Raw genomic sequence first — 8,946 nt, 5'->3', positions numbered from 1 at the left:
GGGGCGTGGCAGGCGGCGCGGCAGGGGGGGCGCGGCAGGGGGGGCGAGGCAGCGGCGCAGCAGGGGTGGAGAGAGAGAGAGAGAGAGAGAGAGAGAGAGAGAGAGAGAGAGAGAGAGAGAGAGAGAGAGAGAGAGAGAGAAAAAAAAAAAAAGAAAAATAGTGGAAAGTTGTGCTGAGAGTGGAGACTCGGGGGGAAAGAAAGAAAAGGGAAGGAAGGAAAGAAAATGGAGAAAAGAAAAGAAAAAAAGAAAAGAAAAAAAGAAAAAGATGAAGAAAAAAAGAGAAAAAAAAAGTAAGAAAGAGAAAAAAATTAAAAGGTTTAGGGTAGATTGGAGTTTGGGGCCTTTGGTCAATTGTAAAGAAAATAAAATAGTTTGGGTTTTTATTTGGCTTTTTTGGAGTTTTATGTAGTTGTTTTTAAACCCTAAATTTGTAAACTCTAATATATTTCAATATAAAAAATAATTTAAAATACTCTAAAGAACCTAAACCCTAATATCATATACCTTATCCTAGTTTGAGGTTTTTGGGCAATTGAAAAAAAAAATGATCTGAGATTTCGTTTGGCCGTGTTGGAGTTTCGTTTAATTGTTTTTAAACCCTAAACCAATAAACTCTAATACCTTTTTATATAAAAAATAATTAAAAATATCCTAAAGGACCTAAACCCTAATATTCTATACGATATGTTAAATAATATAGAGTATAGATTGTAAAGTATATAGAATTTAGTATATATATTATAGAGTATAAATAATATATTAATTTTATTTATTCATTATACTAATTTTATTTCATAGTATTTGCCTCCAGCGCGCATTATATTCATCACATATCACATGAAACCTACCATATAATTTGATTTTTTTCAATGTTTTTTATCAATGTAGTAGATAATATGTTAAATAAACATATTGTGAAGTTTCATTCAAAATTTCCGTATTTTGATAATAATTTCCATCGTTTCCGTCGAATTTTTGTCGAAATTTAAAAATCTTCGAAATTTCCGTCGAAATTTCCTCGAAACCCGAAATTTTATTCCTTGAATGCACCAATGATATAAACATTTAAAATCTCTCGAGTTACGAATTGAAATTTTCAACGAACGACTTGGGATGTCCTAAGGAATAATTGGAGATACTCTAAGAAACAACATGAGAAACTCTAAGGTATGACTTGGGTAGCAATAAAACATGACTTGAGATGTTATTAGGTACAATTTGAAATGCACCATGGGTATAACTAAAGAAACAAGGGTACAATTTGAAATGCACCAAGGGTATAACTAAAGAAACAAGGGTATAATTTGAAATGCACCAAGGGTATAACTTTTAAAATACCTCGATGTACGAACTGAAAATTTAAAGAAACGACTTGAGATGCCCTAAGAAATAACTAAAGAAACTGTAGAGTATAATTTAGGAATCGTCAAACATGACTTGGAATGTCACTAAATACAATTTGAAATGCACCAAGGGTATAAACATTCAAAATCCTTCGCGGTACAAACTGAAATTCTCAAGGAATGACTTGGGATGTCCTAAGGAACGACTTGAGATGTCTTAAAGAATGACTTGAGAAACTATAGGGTATGACTTGGGAAGCGTCAAAACATGACTTGGAATGTCACTAAATACAATTTGAAATGCACCAAGGGTTTTAGCATTTAAAATCCTTCGAGGTACGAACTAAAATTCTCAATGAACGACTTAGGATGCCCTAAAGAACGACTTGAGATGCCTTAAGGAACGACTTGAGAAACTCTAGGGTATAAATTAAGAAGTGTCAAAACATGACTTGAAATGCCACTAGGTACAATTTGAGATGCACCAAGGGTATAAACATTTAAAATACCTCGAGTTAGCAACTGAAATTCTCACGGAACGACCTGGGATGCCCTCAGGAAGGACTTGAGATGCGCTAAGAAACGACTTGAGAAACTCTAGGGTATTATTTGGGAAGCGTTAAAATATGACTTGAAATGTCACTAGATACAATTTGAAATGCACCAAGGGTATAAAGATTTAAAATATCTCGAGTTACCAACTGAAATTTTAACGAAACGACTTAGGATGCCCTAAGGAACGACTTTAGATGCCTTAAGGAACGACTTAAGAAACTTTAGGGTATGACTTGAGAAACTCTATAGTATTACCTGAGAAGCGTCAAACTTGGAATGTCACTAGGTACAATTTGAAATGCACCAATGATATAAACATTTAAAATCCCTCGAGTTACGAATTAAAATTTTCAACGAACGACTTGAGATGTCCTAAGGAATGATTGGAGATGCTCTAAGGAACAACATGAGAAACTCTAAGGTATGACTTGGGTAGCGACAAAACATGACTTGAGATGTTAGTAGGTACAATTTGAAATGCACCAAGGGTATAAACATTTAAAATATCTCGATATACGAACTGAAAATTTAAAGAAACGACTTGAGATGACCTAAGGAATGACTAGAGAAATGTAGAGTATGATTTAGGAATCGTCAAAACATGACTTGGAATATCACTAAATACAATTTGAAATGCACCAAGGGTATAAACATTCAAGGAACGACTTGGGATGCCCTAAGGAACGACTTGAGAAACTATATGGTATGACTTTGGAAGCGTTAAAACATGACTTGGAATGTCACTAAATACAATTTGAAATGCACCAATGGTTTTAGCATTTAAAATCCCTCGAGATACGAACTGAAATTTTCAATGAACGACTTAGGATGCCTTAAAGAACGACTTGAGATGCCTTAATAAATGACTTGAGAAATTCTAGGGTATGAATTGAGAAGTGTGAAAACATGACTTGGAATGCCACTAGATACAATTTGAGATACACCAAGGGTATAAACATTTAAAATACCTCGAGTTTAGCAACTGAAATTCTCACGGAACGACCTGGGATGACCTCAGGAAGGACTTAAGATGCACTAAGGAACAACTTGAGAAACTCTAGGGTGTTACTTGGAAAGCGTCAAAACATGACTCGAAATGTCACTAGATACAATTTGAAATGCACCAATGGTATAACTATTTAAAATACCTCGACTTACCAACTGAAATTTTAACGGAACGACTTGGGATGCCCTAAAGAACGACTTTAGATGCCTTAAGGAAAACTTGAGAAACTCTATAGTATTACCTGAAAAGCGTCAAATCATGACTTGGAATGTCACTAGGTACAATTTGAAATACATCAATGGTATAAACATTTAAAATTCATCGAGTTACGAATTGAAATTTTTCACAAACGACTTTGGATTTTAAATGTTTTGACGCTACCCAAGTCATACCTTATATATCGTTCTATCCTCCATTGAGGATAATTTAATTTAATTTCCTAGTGATAAAATAGTCCATTTGGCTTCCCAATTCTACTGGAAATCAAAATATATATCTAATTAAAATAAAATTACTCAATTAGAAAATTAGGTCAATTACAAATAGATCAATAAAAATTTTCAAAATTACACATTAGTCAATGTATGAACTATTCTTAAATCTCATAAGAGTATTTATTGACTAAAATGAATTAAATGAAATTACACACTCTACAAAAGAGGATATAACAAATACTAGAAATTACATTCACTGCCACCAGTCCAATGTTACTAACATCACTAACGTCTGAAAATTTAAAAAAAAAAATACAAAAATGTCAAAACCTTCTCACAGTGTGGACATATTTAAAGCTCAAGTTGAACATGTTTAAAGCTCAAGTTAAAAAACTAAGTAAACACAAAATTCAATCCATGCGCTACATAGAAAAATTAACTTAACTAACTAACTGCCATTAACAAACTAATACTGTTTAATCCAACTGGACCTAAGAATCATTTAATTATGGACATGCCACCATTGCTGACATCAGCTATGTGTCAACAAAATTATGTTTTAAAATCAGTCAATTTAATTATGGTAGTGACATGTGTACATTTTAGGAAATAAACGAACAAAAAAGGCAAGAATGCCAAATCTAAATGGGATATAAAACGTCCAAAAAAAAACCTGAATATTTGGAAGGTGGCTAAAACTTACATATCCCTTGTTGTATACAACATGTGAGACACTCTCATGATCATGTGACTATCACATGACTATGTTTGTGTCCAAGGTCGGTCTTGTCTTTTGGAAGGCTTAGGGGCGAAAACAATTGACAGGGTAATAGTTCTAGCAGCAAAACATCATTGAAAATGTCTTCTTCTAACATTTCTAGAAACAAAATTATGAATAATAGTTTCAAATTCAAGTTTTTTTTCTAACATATCTATTTCAATACATAAGATTGTCAATCCATTCAATCTTTCCTGTGACATAGACGACTGCAAGTAAGACTTTATCATTTTTTTATTTTGATCAATTCTAAAAGCTTCTTCAACTGATTGTGTTGCCTCATCATTATCAATTTCATCAAACTGTTTTTTTCTATAAACGTGACGTTTTGTAGGAAAATTAGAATCAACTCCCATATCAGATGCAATATTTTTGGCAGCAATCATGGCATATTTAAATCTATTCTCCCTATATTTTTTTAAAAAAGAAATAAACTCCTTCATTCTATTGCAGAATGAACACACATATCTTTAAATTGCAAATTTTGCTAACCATATTAATACTAAACAAAATTTCAACCCAAAAATAGTCATACCAAGTAAGAACTCAAAACTTTTAAGATCTTTTACTAAAGTTTCAGCTTCTCTCTTTGTCTTGGCATCATCACATTCGGCCTTCGTGTGTTGACATTGGATTTGGACCTCTAGCTGTTTTTTTTTTTTTTTAATTTTTTTATAGCAGAATTTTTTTTAAATATATATAATATAAAAATTTGTGGGCCCCTTTGAAGGTGGTCTTTAGGCAGTCGCACTTTATTCCCTTTAAAGGGCCGGCACTGTTTGTGTCTCATATGTTATATACAACAAGGGATAGGTAAATTCCTCTATAAAGAACATGGAAGGTTAGTTTTAATTGTTCTTCTTCTATATGTCAACCATTCCAATATCCTGTGCACTCTGAAGCATGAATACACTATTTTGGTGCTGTAACCGTATCAGATATGTGTTGGATATGAATATGCATCAGATACGTGTTGGATACGTATCCAGGTCAACAGATACGTATTTGACTCGTTGGATACACATATCCTATGCTATCGACACGGGTATCCGAAAAATCGGATACGTTTAATAGCCAATTGAAGGAAATGAAGTGAATTTAATTTGCCCACTTCACAATTAAGAGATGATGAAGGATAAAAAGAGCCTCTAACTTGAAATCATGAAAACGATCGACTCTGCATGTCTGCCACAACACTTCATCTTCTTTAGTTCTTCATCTTGGAAACCCAAATTGGAGAGAGTCAAGACTCGAGAGAGACCTGTGCATAAACCCACTTCATCTTCATCTCCAACTCGGCAACTCCCCACAAAAATCAACACCTAATCAACGGAGCTGTGGCGAGACCTACACTGCACCGCCAACGAGTGATGAAACTGAATCAACGGAGCTGTGGAGTGACCTGCACAACACTGCCGACAAGTGACAACACCGATCTACTGGTAAGTGGTAACTGGTCTTTGTTTGTTTCGTTTGTAACTTTGTTAATTTCCAGATTATGGTATACTGTTATACTTTATGTTTAATGTGTAATATATTATATATGTTTCCAGATTGAGATTGATTGTAATATAATATTATAATTTAATATATATGTTTCGGTGTTTCCATTGTGGTGTACCCAATACCATGTGTGATATATAATATATGTTTCCAGATGAGCTATACAATATATGTTTCCATGTGCAATATAATTCAATAAATTAATATATATGTTTCCACTTTCGAGATTGTAAAATATGTTTCCATATTGATAGACTACCCACGTATATAATATAATTTTTCTTTATGTTTCTAGATTGTGGTATTATATAATATATATATTTTTTTTTTATGTTTCCATATGAGGTTTTTTTTTATTTTTATGTTGCTTATATTGTATAAACTATTCATTTTCAGGAAAATGAGTCATCTGGATGATAATGCAAACACTAATGTTAACCCTACTGAGAATACTGAAAGTTTGGTAAATGATCATGCTCCACTGTGAAAGTATGTTAAGAGGCTTGGAAAAATGGGAAACGGAGGAGGCAACACTATGTTTGAATGTAATTTTTGTCATAAAACTTATAGAGGATCCTACTCCAAAGTCAAGTTTCATTTGTTGAAAATGTCGAGAAATGGGATTGCAAGTTGCAGCAAGGTTAATGATGAAGTTTATGCAAAAATGAAAAAACTTGTGAGAGAATGTGAGTACAGGTTGAAAAGTGCAGCTCCAAGACAAGTTTCTTTGCCCACAACTGGTTTTTCGGGTTATTCTGTGCCAGTGCATGTTCATCAAAAGAAGAGACAAGCAATAAATGGGCCGCTTGAAAAAGCTTTTCAGAAGGAGGCTAAAGAAGAATGTGATGCAGAAGTTTCAAGGATGTTTTATACAGGTGGGTTGTCCTTTCACCTTGCACGGAATCCACACTATCGAAACTCCTATCTTTGTGCTTCTACACTTCCAAGATATGTTCCACCATGTCACAATGCACGAAGAACTACTCTTTTGCAACAAGAGAATAGCTACATTGAGCGATGCTTACAACCAATCAAAAGTACATGGAGCACTAAAGGTGTAAGTGTGTGTGGTGATGGGTGGACAGATTCGCAAAAAAGACCATTTATCAATGTTATGGCAACTTGTGAAAGCGGGCCTATGTTCTTGAAGGCAATTAATTGTGAAGAAGATTACAAGGACAAACATTATATTGCCAACTTCCTTATCGAATCCATTAAGGAAATTGGTTATCAAAATGTGGTTCAAGTAATCACTGACAATGCGCCTGTTTGTAGAGCTGCTGGATTACTTGTTGAGGCCAAATATCCTAACATCTTTTGGACATAATGTGTGGTTCACACCCTTAATCTTGCTTTGAAGAGCATATGCTCACCAAAACTAAATGATGATTGGCAAGATGAATGTATATTGGATTTCAGAAATTGTTGGCGATGTTTGGTTCATAAATTTTTTTATTATGAACCATAGTATGAGATTGGCTATGTATAAAGACCACTGCAAATTGAAGTTGCTCTCCATTTCTGAAACAAGGTTTGTTTCTAAGCCTTCTATATTTGCTGTTTTTTTCCTTTTTTTTCTCTTTTGTTAATTTTAACTTTTGAGCTATGTTAATTTTCAATTTTCAGGTTTGCTTCAACACTTGTGATGATTAGAAGATTTAAGGAAGTAAATGAAGGTCTACAACAAATGGTGATTAGTCCAAACTAGTCTTTATATAAAGAGGATGATCCGGGCAAAGCAAGAGCAGTGAAGCAAAAAATATTGGATGAATACTTTTGGGATGAGATTGATTATATGCTTTCCTTTATAGCTTCTATATTTGAGATGATTAGAATGGCTGACACAGATAAACCATGTCTTCACTTAGTTTATGAGTGGTGGGATACCATGATATAGAATGTAAATGTGAATGCAACTATCTATAGGAATGAGCACATGCAAGTACATGAATATAGTGACTTCTTTGATGTGGTGTATATCATTTTAATGGAGTGACGAACTAAGAGTAGCACACCACTACATTGTTTGACTCATTCTTTAAATCCTAGGTAAGTATTATATGCTTCTTTCCTTTTAAAGTCTTTAAAATTTACTTTTAATTTTTTTATTATAATTTTATAAAATGATATCATTCTTTACTTATAGGTATTATAGTCCATAATGGCTTCAAGAAGATTCTAGCCATGTTGCTCCACACCAAGATGTCGAGATTACAAGAGAAAGAAAAAAGTGTCTTGAGAAGTACTTTTCGGATGAGCAAGCTAAAAGAGATATCAATGTGGAGTATGCCTCTTTTTCAATGTGCTTGGGTGACTTTTGGAGCAATTGAGCTAATGATAGGTTTCTCATGGAACCAATGGTGTGGTGGATTGTCCATGGAGCTTCCACACCAACTCTCCAATCCATATCTTTGAAGCTACTTGGTCAACCTAGCTTGTTCCTCCTTGCGTTGTGAAAGGAATTGAAGTATGCATAGTTTCATTCACTTTTTATGAAGGAACAAGTTAACACTACAAAGAGCTGAAAATTTGGTATTTGTGCATAATAACCTTTAATTGTTCTTTTATCAAGGAAGAGCCCAAGCTACAAAGAAGGTGTTACTCAAATGTGAGATGTTGGAGGAGATATATTTGATAACTTGGGTGAAGAAGGTATTGGGATGCTTGAAATTGCTAGCCTTTCTCTAGATGAACCATCATTGGAGGCTACTTTATTTACCATAGAAGAAATTATGAACATTGAAGTTGATTGAGACTTATGTTTTTTAATTTTCTAGAGTTTGGATGTTTTAAATTTGGATAATCTTTTTAAGTCTTTAGAGTTTGAGTGAAATGAATTTGAATTTGGATGATGAATTTGAATTTTTATGTTATTTAAAATATGTTTTAAATTATTCATATTTTTATTATAATATATTGATATATATTTTTAATTGCCGTATCCATGACATATGATATCTTAGTTTTTAGAAATTTGTTCGTATCTCCGTGTCGTGTCATATTGTATCACCGTATCCGTATCCGTGATTTATAGCCTGCACATAAAGAACAAGGCTGAGCCTGCTAAAGAACAAGGCTTCTACGCACACACTCTCTCTCTCTCTCTCTCTCTCTCATCAAGAATTACTTAAATTTACAGACCAGGTACTCTCTCTTTCTGTCCTAAAGATTTAATTTTTCTCTGTCATTTCTTAATTTTGTTAAAATTAGACTCTTAAGGACCTAAGTTTTTGTGGGTGTGGTTGAAAAAGCAGTTTCTGCTTGTATTTTTGACACCTCTTTGTTGAAATTTCCAGAAATTTTTGTTTTTGTTTTTGTTTTTTT

General features: G+C 33.5%; 1 pseudogene; it reads left to right on the top strand.

Moving 5' to 3' along the window:
- The first annotated feature begins 6,229 nt into the window (after nt 1-6,229).
- LOC147293491 (uncharacterized) lies at nt 6,230-8,375 on the top strand (annotated as a pseudogene).
- The last annotated feature ends 571 nt before the right edge of the window (nt 8,376-8,946 follow it).

This window comes from Dryas octopetala, chromosome 2, assembly GCF_963921425.1.
Source record: "Dryas octopetala chromosome 2, drDryOcto1.1, whole genome shotgun sequence".
NCBI classification, from domain to species: Eukaryota; Viridiplantae; Streptophyta; class Magnoliopsida; order Rosales; family Rosaceae; genus Dryas; species Dryas octopetala.
Note: the sequence above shows the minus strand (reverse complement) of the source record. Positions and strands in the feature narration are given on the sequence as shown.